The sequence below is a fragment of the Schistocerca serialis genome, chromosome 9, assembly GCF_023864345.2.
Source record: "Schistocerca serialis cubense isolate TAMUIC-IGC-003099 chromosome 9, iqSchSeri2.2, whole genome shotgun sequence".
NCBI lineage: Eukaryota > Metazoa > Arthropoda > Insecta > Orthoptera > Acrididae > Schistocerca > Schistocerca serialis.
In genome coordinates this window covers 235,126,681-235,146,071 of record NC_064646.1, presented here as the reverse complement: position 1 = coordinate 235,146,071, position 19,391 = coordinate 235,126,681, and the positions used below count along the sequence as shown (strand labels likewise).

Below are 19,391 nucleotides of genomic sequence, written 5' to 3'. Positions count from 1 at the left end.
GGACGACACGGCGGTCGTATGGTCCCCATGGGCCACTTATGGCTTGAAGGCGGATTGCTTTTGTACCGTTAAGATCATGTGGCCTGTTCTGCTGGTTACAGTACTGCATGCAACTGACTGCATGTCTCAAATGAAATGAAATGATGGACGGAGAAAAAGTCAGTGAAGATGAAGTCATGTGGAGTAATCGCACAGTAAAGCGTAAAAATATATGTTGTGGCAACTGAAAATCTATGTGAAACAGGGCTTCCGACCAGAAGCACTAGCCGTTAGTTTAGACATATTTCTTGCAACATTGACTCAGTCTCTCGTAGTCATTGATTTTCCTATGTACGTTTTCCTAACACTACTACCAAGGATTCTCAATGTGTTATTTGATAATAGCCTTTCAGTTGGAAGAGAGATAGTGGAGAAATATGACACCTTGCAAAAAGGGACTAGTGTTCGGAAATCATATGTGGGATCCTCAGCGACACTGTTTGAGTCAAGCTTGGAGCCTCGCTCTGTATATATATATATATATATATATATATATATATATATATATATATATATAAAAATAAAAGATATAGGAACGAGTCCGTCTTTTACAAAAATTTTCAGTTGTCACGATTCGTTACGATACTGCCTTCCACAAGCCGGCTTAATGTCTCCAAGATTCACAAAATTACATTAATATTCCCCATAATGAAATCTTATGATTTAACGTCCTTTTCTTGTGTTGCTTTGCTCCCTTTGCATATGCCACCATTATGGAACGGCCCCTACAATCCAGTTCTAGTACTTCACTGCATGTAAATAAATGCGAGCCTGTTGTCTATTATCTACTAGACTGTTCCCTCACGAAACTTAGGACATGTGTACGCACTGTGAGACTATCTCCTATGATGAGAGACCTAGACTCCACAACATACGCATTGACGCTGTTTCAGTAGTGAAATATTTCTGCACTAAAGGATTTACTGTTCCTCTGGCGGTTGGCTAAGTGGCAGGTGGGCGGGCCGTCGCGTTTGGAAGGTGAGGTGGGCACCTGCACCTCCCCTCTCCCCCTCCGCCACTCAACCCCACCCCAGACTCCATCGCTCAGACCCCTCGACCCTCGGCCGTCCCTTTGTGTAGCAGCTGCCTGTGCAATTTACTTCGTATAGCTGCTTAAAAAGCACTCCGTCTGCGCCACGGCGCTTTTATGGCTTTCTCAGTTTACGAGAGAATTCGCTGTCGGAAATAGACCTCTCCTGTTCGCTTATAGCGTCATGTGTTGAGAGCCTTCATAACGCTGTCTTTGTGGCGTTGTTTGGCCTCTGCCACCTAGGATTTTGATATATGACCCTTCATCACAGAGAACCACGTCTTCTTGCTGAACTATATTTTTCCTCGACGTGTACACAGAAGCGTCGGTAATAATTTTTGAAAGAAAACATTGCCCTTGGTAGGATGTCCAGTTACATATTTAATAGAAATTAATGTTATAACTGCACAGATTAATACGGACAGTGTTTTCCTTAAAAAAATATTTGCTGGGTGCGGACCCACATATGAACAAATTTTTGAGATCGTTTTCAATTTTCGGCAACGGGAGTTTCATGTCAGATATGATTTTCCGAATAGACGCAAGTCACAAACTGTCATATTCCTAGAGAAAGCTGATTTCATTTGCAATTCGAATAACCATTCCCGTCACAAAAACAGCACGGACATAACTTACGACCTCGTTTCATGGATTAATCAACGTCCAAGTTCGTCCCCTTATACCCCTCAAGATGCCAAGTTAATTCATTAAACACATTTGTTCTTTCACAGCGTTTATGTGAGGATGTTGGTAATTTGTGTTATACAGGGTGAATCATCTTAAACTCGCATCGTCAATATTGCTGAAATGGAAAGCGCTGTTGATGTCCTGTTTTCATTGGATGGATTGGTAGTCGGACTATAGCATTTTTGGCTCATTAATAGATTTAGTAATACTTAGAAAGTGTAATTTTTGTGCAAACATACACTTTTTTTAAATTATGTTTGGTTTGTGGGGTACACAACTGCGCAGTCATCAGTGCCCATACAAAGTTCCAATTTTTACACAGTCCAGTTTTTTACAAAATCGAATGTACCCACTGTCACGGATGGTTATGATGATGATGAAATGATGAGGACGTCACAAACACCCAGTCCCTGAGCAGAGAAAATCCCCAATGCAGCTGGGAATCGCACCTGGGACACTGTGATTCAGAGGACTTCTTTTAAAGGGAACAGTGCCTATTGACATTAACAAACTAAAAGGAAAAAGCACCCGTCATCAGGCCACAGCTATCCTATCGGGACCATCCGACCGCCGTGTCATCCTCAGCTAAGTATGTGGATAGGAGGGGCGTGTTGTCAGCACACTGCTCTCCCAGTCGTTATAGTGGTTTTCTTTGGCCAGAGCCGCTACTATTCGGCCGATTAGCTCCTCAATTGGCATCACGAGACTCAATGCACCCCGAATAATGGCAACAGCACATGGCGGCCCCGATGGTCACCCATCCAAGTCCCTGCCACGCCCGACAGTGCTTAACTTCGGTGATCTGACGGGAACCGGTGTATCCACTGCGGCAAGGCGGTTGCTTAACAAACTAAAAGTAGGGTAAGTCAGAATGTAAATATTGTTGGTTGCAGGAGTCTATTCGAAGTCGTTAACGGAATTCATACACTCCTGGAAATGGAAAAAAGAACACATTGACGCCGGTGTGTCATACCCTCCATACTTGCTCCGGACACTGCGAGAGGGCTGTACAAGCAATGATCACACGCACGGCACAGCGGACACACCAGGAACCGCGGTGTTGGCCGTCGAATGGCGGTAGCTGCGCAGCATTTGTGCACCGCCGCCGTCAGTGTCAGCCAGTTTGCCGTGGCATACGGAGCTCCATCGCAGTCTTTAACACTGGTAGCATGCCGCGACAGCGTGGACGTGAACCGTATGTGCAGTTGACGGACTTTGAGCGAGGGCGTATAGTGGGCATGCGGGAGGCCGGGTGGACGTACCGCCGAATTGCTCAACACGTGGGGCATGAGGTCTCCACAGTACATCGATGTTGTCGCCAGAGGTCGGCGGAAGGTGCACGTGCCCGTCGACCTGGGACCGGACCGCAGCGACGCACGGATGCACGCCAAGACCGTAGGATCCTACGCAGTGCCGTAGGGGACCGCACCGCCACTTCCCAGCAAATTAGGGACACTGTTGCTCCTGGGGTATCGGCGAGGACCATTCGCAACCGTCTCCATGAAGCTGGGCTACGGTCCCGCACACCGTTAGGCCGTCTTCCGCTCACGCCCCAACATCGTGCAGCCCGCCTCCAGTGATGTCGCGACAGGCATGAATGGAGGGACGAATGGAGACGTGTCGTCTTCAGCGATGAGAGCCGCTTCTGCCTTGGTGCCAATGATGGTCGTATGCGTGTTTGGCGCCGTGCAGGTGAGCGCCACAATCAGGACTGCATACGACCGAGGCACACAGGGCCAACACCCGGCATCATGGTGTGGGGAGCGATCTCCTACACTGGCCGTACACCACTGGTGATCGTCGAGGGGACACTGAATAGTGCACGGTACATCCAAACCGTCATCGAACCCATCGTTTTACCATTCCTAGACCAGCAAGGGAACTTGCTGTTCCAACAGGACAATGCACGTCCGCATGTATCCCGTGCCACACAACGTGCTCTAGAAGGTGTAAGTCAACTACCCTGGCCAGCAAGATCTCCGGATCTGTCCCCCATTGAGCATGTTTGGGACTGGATGAAGCGTTGTCTCACGCAGTCTGCACGTCCAGCACGAACGCTGGTCCAACTGAGGCGCCAGGTGGAAATGGCATGGCAAGCCGTTCCACAGGACTACATCCAGCATCTCTACGATCGTCTCCATGGGAGAATAGCAGCCTGCATTGCTGCGAAAGGTGGATATACACTGTACTAGTGCCGACATTGTGCATGCTCTGTTGCCTGTGTCTATGTGCCTGTGGTTCTGTCAGTGTGATCATGTGATGTATCTGACCACAGGAATGTGTCAATAAAGTTTCCCCTTCCTGGGACAATGAATTCACGGTGTTCTTCTTTCAATTTCCAGGAGTGTATTTCGAACAGTTCCCATACCCACACTTGAACATCACCTTTTGTAGCGCACACTGAAGAACAACACAAGTGTATACCACAGTTACGTGGGTTTTCACCAATAACGAGACAATTGACCACACAGGCTCTGTTCAAAATGCCCACCGATAGCGGCAATACACGCTTAGAGTCTGATATGGAATGACTACTGCACGCCTGCTAGCATTTAAGTGCAGATGTCCGAGCAGGCTGCAGTAATACGTCGTCGCATGTCATCGGGTGTGATTGGCATGTGTTGTAGAGTGAGCCAATGTGAGGAACACACCTTCTCCCGCAGAAAACAGTTTTCAGGCGTCAAATGCAGGGAACAGTCTGGCCAAGGTACAGGTCCTCTGCGTTCAGTCCCACGATTTGGAAACAATTCTTGAAGACATGCTGATATAATTCGTACGCTGTGGGCTGGACAGCATCATGCTGGTGCGCAGGTCCCTCCTAGTCTGTTAGCTACTTTTCAGACTGGACGTGGTGAGCTGACTTGGCAAAGAATGCCTTCAAGACGACAAATATGCCATTACAACTCCTAATAAGTTTGAACAAGGTCGTCTATCAGTTCTACGAGAAGTTGGATGTTCCCTCTGCGTAATTGGAGAAAGATTTAAGTCTTGACAGACATTTGGCAACTGTATATGACTGCTGGCAAAGGTGGTAACGAGAATGTAAGAGGGCAAGAAGACTGGGCTCTGGACGGCCTCGTGGCCCTGCCGGGATAGGAGGACACTGTGTTCGGCGTACGGCTCTAATGTATTGTACAGTATCTGCAGCACTAATTTGAGCAGCCGTTAGCACCGCAGTAATAAAACGAACTGTTGCAATCGAGTACACTGATCCCGAACCACTGCCACTTCCGACTTCAGCGGTGCCATGTAGAGCGAAAGCTCACTGGGTGGCAGGGTGGAGGTCTTTTTCAGAGGGAGGCCAGATGAGTTCCCTGGTTGGTTAAAAGGAGGCCAGTTACGCGTCTGCAACCAACTTGTTGCCCTGACCTGCTTGATCACTAGATCTGTTTCCAATCGTGCAGATATAGGTCATCATGGGACGACAACTCCAGCGTCGTCTAGCAAATAGCAGTAACCGTCCCGATATTGACTGAAAAAGTGCTACACGCACGGAACTCCATCCTAAAAACTGACATCCGGCACCTGTACAAGCCAATGCATACACGTTTGCATGCTTGCATTCAACAATCTGGATGTTACACCAGTTATTAGTGTACCGGCATTTCACATTTGCAGTGGCTTATCTCCCTCTTACACTAAACTGTGATCTTGCTATGTTAATCACCAACACATCAGCTTTTGGTGTTGCGCTTCCTTTCCGTCAGTATACGTTTCATTGAAGAGTACTGATCACAGACATCAGTGTAGGTGATTTCATTTGCTGTTGGGAACTCGCAACTGCATAGTACTTGCCTCAAGTGGATTCGACTATGGCGCCACTGATTACGAGTTACGCCAACTGGTAATTGATTCAGCACAAGGAGAAAAAGTGCCAACGACAGCACCTGTGTCTCAGTTTGGCATCCCAAGTAGTGACCAGAACAAGAAGCCAGATGTCTCGTGTTTGTTGACAGGAATGAGTCTGTAATAGATGAAAGGGGGGTTTCGACGGTTACAATTTGGTATCAAATGTTAATGGATTTGTTAGTCAGGCACCTCACATATCAATATGTCTAATGGTACAGAAACCAGTTAAAAATACCAGGTAATTTTGCCACCTCCGAAGATAATCATCCCTGACAAACTTCCTTCTCTGTTCCCAACACCGACCCTAAACGGCCAAGGAGGCTCTAATACCTCTCCATTCCATTATACTGGTTAAGTAGTGGAAACACAGCAGAACAATTTTTTCGTTAATTTGCTGATTTTGCCATGTGGGCGCCACCAACTCCCTATTCGTAGCTTTGACCTGTGCTGTGACGCGACGGTTCGCTTACTTTATATTTTATTCTTCAAATTTACATTTCTTCCTGATAAATAATGATGTACATCATTTCTTACTGTCGGTCACAACTCCTTCTATCATCTAGCAGTTGCATAACAACTTCCATAAAACCTGTTCAGCTGGAATGAATACGAAACTATAGGCCAGTATGACTGTATGCTCTATTCAATTAAACACATAACATAGTTTTTAGTGTTAAAGTAGAATAAAAGTCGAAAAGACAAAAGTCTATCCAACCTATCTTCCCTGTCTTGTGATTTATGATCCATTCCATCTGTACTACCATCTTTTTTGTCTTTTGCGTTTCAGTTATATACAGTGCTGAATAAGGTACTTTGTTTCCAACAAATAGCAGCGCCTGCTGCACTTATCTCTTCCGGTTTCATTAGCTAGGGACCTTTTCAAGCGATCATGAACTTGATGAAGGTAAAAAGAGTGAGTCTGTATACCTCCACTATGTTATATTTTCAACTTACAACGTCTCCAACGCAATTTCTTGAAAGATCGAAACTTTGCACCGGACCGTAAACCAACATTCGTATCGTTGCCTCTCACTAGAATTGCTCTTACTAATTGAGCTATCTAAGCACGACTGACGACCCGTCCTCACTGTTTCATTTCTACCAGTACCACTCGTCTGCTTCACAAACTGCACAATCGTTCTGTTGCATACCTTGCGAGACTAGCACACCCTGTTGTCAAATATACGAAAGCTATTTCTTTTCCAAATTCCGATCGGTCCTGAAATTGAAACCCCAATGTAAGTGAATTATATTAATTTTTGCAACATTTAGCTACCCCTTCCATGTACGAGTACTTCTCTGCATAGTCGTAGTCCCGATTTAGACATTTGTCGTAACGGGGTACCAACTTCCCAATGCCCGCGTCATACAAGGAAGACATCTGTGACTTCCGCCAATTACGTACACTGGTCTGCAGCTCATTGTCTATGATACAATTCTCTCCTCATAGGCAGCATGTGAGTAAAGAGATGAAAATCGGAGGGAGTCAGTTTAAGTTGTATGATGGATGATCAAATACTCTCCATTGAGAATGCTGCAGAAGCATCTTTTTTTGCAGCTGCAGTGTGTAGCCAATCACTGTCATGAAGAACGACAACGTCTGACAATGATATTCCTCTTAGCTTGCTCCGAATTTCGCTTCGTAGATGAGATTCTGGAATCACATAAACCACTGGCTGAACAAGATCATCGTTTTAAATCTGCTTCCTTCCCTAATCGTCTGTATCATGAACGTTTGTACATCCTGCTTCAGAGTTCCTGCACCAATGTCGCACTTTACTGTCAGCATGACAGTTAAGCTATGTGGGGTGCATGACATCAGGCAGAACCCCTCAGCACGAGGCAATATAAAGAGAGCATGCACTTCAAATTTACTAACTATTGTTCGAGGCATCTTTACATACTCTCTGTGTGCACAGGACTAAAAAGTGCTACGTGACGCGATCGATGGGCATACCTGAGACGGTGTACAAAACATCTGCACTAAGCTTCATGTGATTTTTACTGTGGTATTAATTTCGCGACCGATCGGACCTTAAAAAATAGCCCTCGTTTGTTACATGAAATGACTTTGGAGAGGTTTACCTAATAAGCAGGAACAGTTGCAACGCATACAGACTGTATACGAAGTGTGACCAAAAATATATTACACCGTTCACATTACTAGTGAACTACACAATCTTTACGGTTTTGTTGTGGTCTTCCGTCCGAATAGTGATTTTATGCAGTTCTCCGAGCAGCTCTATCCTGTACAAGCATTTTCATCAGCTAATATCTGCTGCAGCCTATAGCTATTTTGACCTGTCTGCTATATCCATCCCATGGGTTCACTACAAATTTTATCTCCACGATTAAACTTACGAATCATCCGTGCCTCAGGACGTGTTCTAACAACCGATCCTATTTCTTTTTTTTTTTTTTTTTCAAACTGTACCGTAATTTTCTTTTTTCGAGTTAGTATCAGATACTCCTCATTAGTTATTCGATGTATCCATTAATCTTCAATATTCTTCCTAACATGACGTGTTAAAAGCTTCTGTTCTCTTCTTGTTTGAGCTGCCAATCATCCATATTCACATCTGTACAAGACCACCGCAGGTAACAACCTTCGGGAAAGACTTAAATTTGTAATGGATCCTAATATATTCCTATTTTCCACAAATGTATTTCGTGCTATAGCCAGCCTGCGTTTTATATACTCTTTACATACCTCTATCATAATCATTCATTATGCTATCCTGCTGATCAGCTGCGTTTAGTGTGTTATTTCCTGATCTAATTTCTGTAACATACCTAATTTAATTCTACTACATTGAAATACCCATGTATTAGTTTTATTATGGTTGATTGTTTCAAGGCGCCATCCATTCGATTCAGCTTTCTTTCTAAGCCTTTTACTGTTTCTGTCAGAATTACAGTGTCATGAGCAAACGTTTCAGAAGGATGTAGGTTGCAGTAGGTACTGGGAGATGAAGAAGCTTGCACAGGATAGAGTAGCATGGAGAGCTGCATCAAACCAGTCTCAGGACTGAAGACCACAACAACAACAACAACGAGCAAACGTTAAATTTTTTACTTCTTGCCCCTCAATTTTATTTCCCTCTCCAAAGTTATCTTTGGTTTCCAGTACTGCTCAGTGCACCGACTGGATTACGTGAAGGACAGGCTGCGGCCCCATCTCCCTCCTTTCTCAACCACTGCTGCCCTTTCGTGCCCCTAGTCTCTTATGCTGCCATCTGGTTTCTGCACAAGTTGTAAATAGCCTTTCGCCCTTCGTATTTTACAACAGCTGTCTTCAGAATTTCAAAGAGAGTATTTCATTCAACATTGTCCAAAGCTTTTTCACAATCTATAACTGCTATAAACGTATGTTTGCCTTCCTTTAACCTATCCTCTAAAATAAGTCGTAGTGTCAACACTGCCTCGTGTTTTCCTACATTTCTCCGGAACCCAAACTAATCTTCCCCAAGGTGGAATTCTACATATTTTTTCACTCTTCTTTGTGGTAATTGGTACTATTTCATCCTTCCTAAAGTCTATGTTGTGTTTCACCTGTCTCATGTGTCTTGCACAACGTGTAGAATAATTTTGTCAGAGACTAGTTTGTAGTTCTAAGATTTTCTTGGAGCAGTTTGAGAAATTTCTTTACATTAACGATTTTGTCGTAGATGGTTCACTTAAGTATCTTTGTTGTTGTGAGGGAATGTCGCCAACTCCAAGGGCCTTGTTCAGCTTAGATATTTCGGTGCTGTGTCCAATTCTTCTAATAATATCATATTTCCCAATCTATCTCCACCTGTTTCTTCTTCCCTTTGTGTAATATTGCATTGAAGTTCACTTCCTTATAACAGCCGTTGTGTACATTACTTCCATCTTTTAGTTTTCCCTCCTTTGCTCAGTACCAGTTCACTATTTGAGCTCTTGGTATTCATAGACGTGCTTCTCTCTTCTTTAAATGTCCTTTTAATCTTCCTTCACGTCTCACCTGTCTTTCCCAGATACGCATTCTTCTACATTCTTGCAGTTCTCGTCTAGCTAGTCTTACGAGTACATTGCCATTTAGCACTTCCTGTCGGTTTCATTTTTCATACGTATTTATTCAATTTTGCTAAATCTTTTGCTGTATATTCTAATGTTTTGTTCTCACCAGGTAGGCTCAATATCTCGTGCGCTTTCCAAAGATTTTATAACTGGGCTTTGTATTATTGTTCTTCGATCGTAAGCTGTATTGACGAACTTATTTCTCAATACTATCCATTTCTCTGTTGTGTTTGTTTTTCCGTTTCACCTATTCGTAATCTAATGTTCCCTTTCAAACGCTCAAATAGGTCTGGAATGTTCGCTTTGTCCAGTTCCCGTGTAGCTAATTTCCTATTTTCTGCGGTTTCTTCAGTTTCAATCTGAATTCATAACCAGTAATTTGTGATCAGAGACTAAATCTGCTACTAGAGATGTTTTGCAATTTAAAATATGGTTTCGAAATCTCTGTCTTATCTGCCTAGTACCTTTTTGTGTCTACAGGCCCCTCCCACTCATATAACCTTCTTTCATCACTTTTAAACGAAGTACAAGCGATGATTACATTATGTTCCGTGCAGATTTCTACCAGAGAGCTTTCTCTTTCAGTTTTTTGTCATTCCATGTTCTTCAAACTTTCTTGCTCTGCCTTTGCCTACTACCGAATTTTTGTCGCCCATCACATATAAATTTTCATGTTCCTTAACTATCCGAATAATTTCTTTTACCTCCTCAAGAACTCTCTCAATTTCTTCATCTGCAGAGCTAGCAGACTTATAAACGTGTATTACTGTGGTCAGTGTTGACTTTGTGCCTATCACGGATAAGATAATCAGTTTACCTTCCTGTTCGTATAAGTTTAGGCTCATTCTCATTTTCTTATTCATTATTAGACCTAATACTGCATTACCTCTGTTTAATTTTGTATTTATAACCCTGTACTCGCGTGTCAGAAATCCTGTACTTCTTGACACCGCAGTTAATTATTTCCAACTATAAATTCAGTCTATGTAATTCCTATCTTAAATTCTCTAGAGTACCTACCCACTTAATTGATCTAATATTCCCTTCTCTAACCCGTACATGGCAACTTTTCTTTTTCCTGATGACATCATCCTGAGTGGTTTCCGCCCGGAGTTCGAAATGGGGGCTGTTGTACTTCCGGAATAACTTACCGATGACGATGGCTTTATCATGTAACTACACAGCAGAGCTCAATGTACTTAAGTAAAATAGCGGCTGTAATTTCGTCCTTGCTGTAAGTAATTATTGAAAACTATAACGCTTTGGAATATACTTTATTATTAATGCGATCTATCTCATTCTTTCTCTGTCAGAAATATAAGCATCTGTCGTGTGTGGCCGACCAGATTTAATCAATGAAGTGTTACAAATACGGCTAAGGTTGTTGATTAATGTATGCAGTGGTAACGAAGTTTTAGTGAGTGAAGACTTAAGGCAAAGAGTAAAATCACTATGGTAGCTTACAGGCGGCTGGAGAAGGGACAGTGGATGTCCCATTTTAGCGACGCCAGCCACACGTCACCAGACGCCGTGGTATTCTAGACTTCTCCCGTGCATCTTAATCAAGGCAATCAACTGTGTCATTATTTTTAAAACTTGGACGATGTAAAATAATTTTCCTAGGGGGAAGACCGACGCTGAGATTCGAGAGTGCCGTTAAGGACAAACTTGAAGTAACCTCATGACTGACTATTTTATCAATTTACAAGAATTACATTTGCATACTTATTCCGTGTCATTGCAATTCATGAGTAGAATGTAGCGCGCCGGTTTAATATTCATGAAGGGGTTCACCATATCCGAGAATTAAATTCTTTGTAGGCAGCAGGCAAACTGCCGAGCTCTGCGACACGAACCACATTTTTGTTCAGACCCCAGCTATTGAATCATACCTAAATCAGCGCACTTCACATTGTCATTTCCGAAGTTCATTAAGAGTCTAAAATCAGCTTTCAATTGACATTAAATGATATTATTTTAAATTTTGTCATAAACTGAATAGGTTTCTGCAAGAGGATTATGGAAAGTAAAAGTAGTTTCAGTAGGCTCTGAACATCTGTCTACTATCAAGCGATTACTTGGTACTTATTTTCGTAATTAATTTAAATTAAGTGAAATGTATAAAAAGGTATACTTTCTGTCTCATGGACACAGTGTAAGTAGGTAAAAAGTCGCCAAAAGGTATGACGAAACCGGAAGATTATAAGAGAACTGAATGCAACTATTTTGTTTATTTCTTTATGAATGTGTTTGATCTGATGAGAAAATTTCTAATCTTAGATGTTCAGTATGTTAATAATTGATTAAGATGTCCTAACTATTAATGCTAATAGTAACAACAACAACTGTAATAATGTTACTATAATAATATTACTGCTACTACTACTACTACTACTAATAATAATAATAATGACCTACATTCCATGAGTTCCCTTCTAGAAAGACAGATTACATACCACCAACCAGAGAAGAAGTAGAGTACATTTGCAAGAGCCTCAAAATCAAGACTTCAGGTGAAGATATAGCGGTGATGTGAAATCATGCAGATGAACAATCTGCACAGAACATCAGAGTATACAGAAAATGTGGCTAATAGAGACCTTACCAGAAGAATGGACCGCAGCTGTGATCTATCCTCAACGCAAGAAGACCGACAGCGACAACTCAAGGGTCATATCTCTGATACGTGCAACATTTTTTCTAGAGCCCTGAAAACTAGAGTCGCCAACCAACTTGAGACGAATATCCGGCTGGTTTCCAAGCTAGTTGATCTTTCACATATCAAATACAAAACCTGAAGGCCATACTTACATACCAAAATCGCGATGTACGTACCGGGATAATAATCCTGGTGGACTTCGAAAGACATATGATTCAATGGACACACAGACCTGATCTCCATCCAACGAGGAATGGGCCTAGGTGAGAAGACCACCAGACTAGCCCAGATCACTCTGAGAAATACCACCTCTACAGTCAAATTTAGAGATGAGTTCTCTGAGAGTTTCACCTATCAAATGGGAATTAGACTAGGTGATAGTCTCTCGTGAATGTTCTGCAACTGCGTCCCGAGGAAAATTATCTCTGAAATAACAACGGACGCTACCTTCGTGACCGGGAATGAAGATTCGAAACAAGAAAAATAACCTCAATGAATACTGACTTTCCTTCTCATATGACCTTGTCTCAAGGCTACTCAGCAACTACAGAGTCTCTACAGCATAGAAGCTACGACTAGCATGAGCGCCAGCGTATAAAAGAACTGAGTTCATGGCTAACGTAAAGGGAACACCACCTGTAATTCCGCTAGCATTTGTCGTGTCCCTTCGATAAGATAGATGCTAGATGTGCAAAGCTTGAGGAAGTCTGCCACTACTGTCACAGCATCTACACCTCCAGTTATCTTTACAAGACCTTAAACTCAAACAATACAACTCAATAATGAACCCCTGTACACTCACAAACAGGATCTTCACCACGACAGTTATAGTGGAGGCGTACAGGAACAAATGGATCACCACAATGAAATCAGACATGGAGTAACTTGAAATTCCACTATAAACCATACAGGACAGTTTCAAATTCGACAAGAGATTATACCAGTCTCGCTCACCAGAAAAAGATCACAGGAAGCAGCAGACCAAAGTGGGGAGCTTTCTGGGATAAGAAAAAACAGAAGATCCATATAAAAAGCCAAAACGAGGCATGTGGTCCTAAGTAGGCTAATAATGTTGATTATAATAATAATGGATGTAACATTCATTAATGGTATAATAATAATAATTATTATTATTATTTCTATTATTACCATTATTATTTCCATTATTATTACTCGCTGCTCATGAACGACACATAGTGTATTGTTAACGTACCAAACATATCTTTTTATGTGTAGTATTTGTTCTAAGTGCCCTAATCTTACTAAGTAAGGTCAATACGTAAGTAGAAAAAAGGAACAGTAACATTCAATTCTCTTAGCTTCTCGGTGCTGCGCCAGAACACTTGAAGAGTTTATAGCGAATATTTTCTGTGGTCATTTGATTTGATAATTTAATTAAGTTTTATTTTACTTAACACTCATGCAATGGTGAGAAGCTGTGTGGACGAGAGGGGTATACATTTACGTAAACTAGTAAGTAATCTAATTTTGATCAAACTTCAGTTTCGTCAGCGATTGAAAAAGTGATAATTTATCAAATAGGTTCACTGTATTTTTATAGTTTTACCTTGTGTCACTTAACACCGATCTCATCAGCTCTCAGTTATGACATAAGGAAAATTACCCGCTGCTTTCAAGATTGAAACATGTAACACCGGAAAATTTCCGGGGAATGTTTGCTGTTTAGTGTTTTACATTAGTAGCGAGTACAAACCAAGATATCAGACTAACGAGTTGAAACTAAAGCAGAGCTTTTCAAACGATGATCGACGGTACATCTGAATGGGCTGCTTCACATGCATCGTTATTACTCTGTTGATAGGCATCATATCTACTCAGAACTACTTTAAAATGTTTTTATATTCCTTATTTCTATTTTTGCTTACTTTACTTTTGAACAATTGCATTATAGACACCTGTCTGCCTACCTTGTAATGTGTGGCAACCACTTTCAGATTGACGACAGACGCGAAGCTTCGTAGCATAGGTTCCACGACACGCTTAAAACTTTGAGAAGCCTTCCTGATCTGTAAACGCTGAAGCAAAGCCCACGGCTCACAGAGATAGTCGGAGCTGGGTTCAGGCGTGAGAATCCCTTTAGTGAAGTCACGGGAGTACTGAGTAGTACTGTGGTTCGGCTACATGCGGGACCATATGGCAGCCTGACGACTGTATAGTGTTTCCTTGAATGACACTGACAGAGTTCGGTAACGATGGAGTGTTACACTACCTTGGCGAAAATATAAGTGGTTAGAATGAATATAAACGTGGTAAAGAAGAGCGTGTTATTGGACAGAACGTTCTTGAGTCGCTCATAGTTGAGGTACGACAGTGAACTTGTCAACTACCCCATTATCTTTTCATCTAAATATTCCTGCATTAAAACACCTAAATTATCTCTTTTTTGCTGCGTGGTGTAAAGAGCCATAAGGCTTTCGCTGTACTTTACCATTGTACTGACAAGTAACGCGACACATTTCTCGAGGTGTCCTGTTTCCACAGCTCTTATGTTGAAAGGTGCAGTTTATGGACACACACTAATCTCTATACGCTGGGGCTGTAATCAGCACATACGCCTCAGGGAATGGCTTATGTACCCTGCAGGTAGGGTGTTGCTCTCAATGGAACTGCTGTTCAGAGGTTGTTCTTGTTAGGCTATGGACTTATGACTTATTTGCTGGACTCGATCCATCTCTGTGTTAATAGATTCCTCATAAGTCGACGGTGATTTTGCGTCAACACCCAAGCCACTCTACATATTAGTGTACTGTAGGTGATTTTCCCGAAATCCTGGTACTCACAGGGAACCTTCCATACGGTCGCAGATGAGAATCACATTGCTAGTGTAGGATCGATGAGAGAGTATTCCAAGATCCAAGCACCCTCAATGTGGCCGTGATAAAAGGTGCCAACGCCGTTTGTCTTGCCCTCTTATGCTTAACTGTCGCGTCCTCAGACTGATCATAGTCACGTGACAGAACGACCTATTCCATTCTTCGTAGCGATAGAAGAACTCTCTCCAGCACAACAATTATCTATAGTTCAGTACGCTGCTGAGTATATCTGATTAGTCGGTTGTAATGGAACTGTCCTAATGTACCTTGTACCCTTTTAAGCGAATTTCTCTTAAATGATAAGTTGCTGAACATACACAGTAAATCTGTGCCGTGACTAACTCAGTAACTTCCTGTTTCAGAGAACTGCTGCAGAAGAAGATCATACTGACGACTGGTACCAGACTTCCGAGATCGAAGCAGGTCAGTCTCACTTATACGATTTCTTTAAGCTGCCTTTTCTTTGAACGTCTGTTATTTTAAGCATACCAGTACAGGTTGTTTTAGATGGAAAATAATCGTCACTGCTTGGTAGTTATTTGTATGATATTCTCTCTCAAATAATCATAATTCCTTTCACACATCTTGAATCCTAGTATTTCCTTAGATTAGTTATAAATAAATGTCCCTTGTGCCCATTACCTAAGCATATTAGGAACTGCTTTCTGGTTACGAAACATTGCCATTCAGCTGCACGTGTTAACATTATAACACGTGATAAATAGTTACATAAAACGCTGAGCAATGGCGAATGTTCAATAGTTACTTCTTATAACGTATATAGAGTATCCTTTAAAATTATGAATTTGGAGTGACTAAACCAAACTTAATAATTTAAAACTAAACAATGTGGTACACATTATTTACAAATAGTAATATGGATGAGAAATTCTACAAGTGTATTACGACCCTTGTTATCAAAGTCATTATGTAGAAGTCTCAAGATTCGAGCTGTGTCGAGAAGTCACAGTGAGTAAAGTCTGCTGTGACGGCCATCACCGTGGATTCTTTTATAAATCGAAACGCACAAATTTTAGTTGTATAATTGTGTTCTTCCTCAAACGATGGCTCTGAACCACAAAGAAACGCACTTTAATTTGCATTATGAAAAAGAGATGGGAAGGGTTAGTGATTTCAATAACAACTATATGCATAAAAATTCACAATACATTGTATTTGACGAAATACAATTTCCAAGCACTTCATTTCCAGTGGTTGGGCTGTTACCGCTAAACAGTAAAAATAAATGTAAATATTAGTCGTGGCGCTTACTTGAGGTGCTGTAAATTTTTTTTCCATCTACGGGAACATTTGGTGGGAGTATATGTTTCTGTCATTGCCAGCAATCCACTGCGTCACTAGTTAATACCAGAGGCCCTTCACCATTCGTTTCGACGGTGTAATCTCTCATACAATAAAGCTTTATTGAGTTTTAGACATGTGGAAAGTAAATGAGACAAATAATTCATCTCATTTCAATTACTGCTGGAATGAGGGCTTCCAACGGAACGGAAAGGTTACTTAAATGGCCCAGTTCCTAATTTCATTTCTAAATTAGACACTCAGATGTGTTCGAGTCCTTGCACGACAGGGTGATTCAAAAATGCATGTAAATATTTTAAGGGTGTATTTGTGAGGTAAATATAAGACAAAAATGTTCTATAAATGTTTTTCCATAAACGTTTAATTCCAGAGTTATCGTTAAATACGAAAGTCATGTCCGTATCAAAACGACGGCAGTGCAAGCAGCAGGATGCCATATTCTGGTACGTAATTCACATACGTATCTCCCAACAGTTGATTCGAAACTGCATGAATAGTGTTTGTTTTTGTTTGCACGTGATGTTGACTCCTACTGTACGGAAGATGGCGCTGATGTTGTTGGTAACGGAAAAGTACGTCCTGTCGTTCATTCATCGTCGGAAGGCTAAAGGTTTCGTGCACATGATGTACTCAAACAGTGAGTATGCTGATATGCACCTTGTGTATGGTGCAGCAGATGGAAATGCACTTGCAGCAAGACGAAGGTACAGTGAGCTGTTTCCAGGAAGACGGTTACCAAGTCATCAGACGTTTGTATCTGTGGACAGACGTATGCGGGAGTATGGCATTCGTCCTGGGCCACATTCAGGTCGACCACTTGAGCATGCAGTGAACGTCGAGGAACATGTTTTGGACCTGGTAGACCAAGATCCATCTATCAGTACGAGACAAATTAGTGCAGCTGTACGACTTCCACAATCTACTGTATGGCGGCTGCTTCGGAGACAACAGTTGCATCCATTTCACCTGCAAAAAGTGCACGAATTGACACCTGAAGACTATCCTCGCCGTCAGCAATTCTGCCAGTGGTTACAAGAGCGTCATTTGAATGATCCAATGTTCATTCGGCGGATATTATTCACAGATGAGGCCATGTTTACTCGTGCGGGTGTAATCAATTCGCATAATATGCACCAGTGGGCTGTCGAGAATCCTGGCGCGAGAATTGTGCGTGGATATCAACATCAATTCTCCATAAACATTTGGTGTGGTATTGTGGGGAATTACTTACTCGGACCTCATGTTCTGCCTCCAAGGCTGAATGGGCACGCGTACTGCGAATTTTTGGAGGGAGAATTGCCTGGATTGTTACAGGATGTCCCTCTTGCAACACGAGCCACCATGTGGTTTATGCACGATGGTGCTCCCGCCCATTACAGCCGCAACGTAAGGGCGTACCTCAATTCTGCGTATCCACATCGATGGATAGGTCGCGGAGGACCAATTGCTTGGCCAGCCAGATCACCTGACCTGAACCCTTTAGACTTTTATTTATGGGGCCGACTAAAGACATTGGTGTATTCTTCTGCAGTACCGAACAGAGAAGTGCTACAACAAAGAATTGAAGGTGGTTGTGAAATTGTTCGTGGAGAGTTGAACGGACTGTGTAATGTGCAGAGATCATTGATGCGACGAGCACGGGTCTGTCTGCAAGTTCAGGGACAGCATTTTGAACATGCATTGCATTAAGATTTGTGCAAATACAGTACAGTACAGTACAGTCTGTAAAATGCTTCAATTTTCCTTAGTTATTGTGCATTGCTGTAGTTCAATCAACAGGACCTAAATTAATACAGTGTTCGCGAGGAATTGTTTCAGTTTGTTACGTCACGTTTATTTATCAGTTTGCGTTGTTAGTCCAAATGCACTGTAATTAAACTGTGAACTCTGGGAATTAAATACCTTACGTTGTATTGAATGTATTATCCTGTTTTGTTCATAACTCTGTAATAAGCCAAGTATGGAAAAAATTGTATAGAACATTTTTGTCTTATATTTACCTCACAAATACACCCTTGAAATATTTACATGCATTTTTGAATCACCCTGTATAGGGTTTAAGGGTGTAACTGAAGATACTTTTATATGTGGTACTTTGATATGTACACACATCAGTGTGTTTGTTGTTTTGTCTCTGCATAGAACGCTCTTCTCACAAACACATCACAAATTAATAAGCTCATGTTTACTGTGCACCCTTAAGTGGACCACTAAGTGGACTACACCTGTCAGTGTAGACTAGCCGATTTTCGTCCCCATGTCCACATTTCAACATCAAACCTGCGGCCCAGGGAAAAATAAGCATAAGTGACTTGCTTTCACCACTTGTGCTTGGTGATACTAAAGAACATGAATACTACTCGTAATAGCTACAATCATTGGTCTGATACAAGACTTTGAAAATATGTTGGACTTACTTATAATGTGTGGATTTTAAACAAAAAATGGCGAAAATGCATGAGTTGGGCTTTGAATTGATTGCTTAACAACTCTGTTCACCAGACTTAGCCACATGTGACTTCTTCCTGACTTTGACTCGCTAGGAAAAAATTTTCACAGTCAGAGAGTATTTTAGAGAGTGTGATAGAACCTATTTTTCCGATGGAATGGATGGGCTGAAGGATTGCTGGACGAAGAGTGTACCCTTCAAAGGAGACTTTGTTGAAAAGTATGGTGGGTTGCTATGGAAACAATAACTTTAAGGGTTCTTCTACCAGACTTATCAGACCACAGTCTCAGTTTCCATAAAGCCAAGTGTTAAGTACACTGAAGGAGAAACCTGTAACAAGTACGGCGAGAGAAAAACCTCACAACACCAAGAAGGAGTTGTGCGACATAAAGGAAAGTTGGTAAGTGTGTTTCTACATCTGAAGCACGATGCATGTTCAGTGTTGGCGCCAAGTACAGAAGAGTGGCACTCTTTGAGTCA

General features: G+C 41.9%; 1 pseudogene; it reads right to left on the bottom strand.

Annotated features, from left to right (window-relative positions):
* Positions 1-2,481: 2,481 nt before the first annotated feature.
* On the bottom strand, positions 2,482-2,599 carry LOC126420088 (5S ribosomal RNA; annotated as a pseudogene).
* Positions 2,600-19,391: the final 16,792 nt, after the last annotated feature.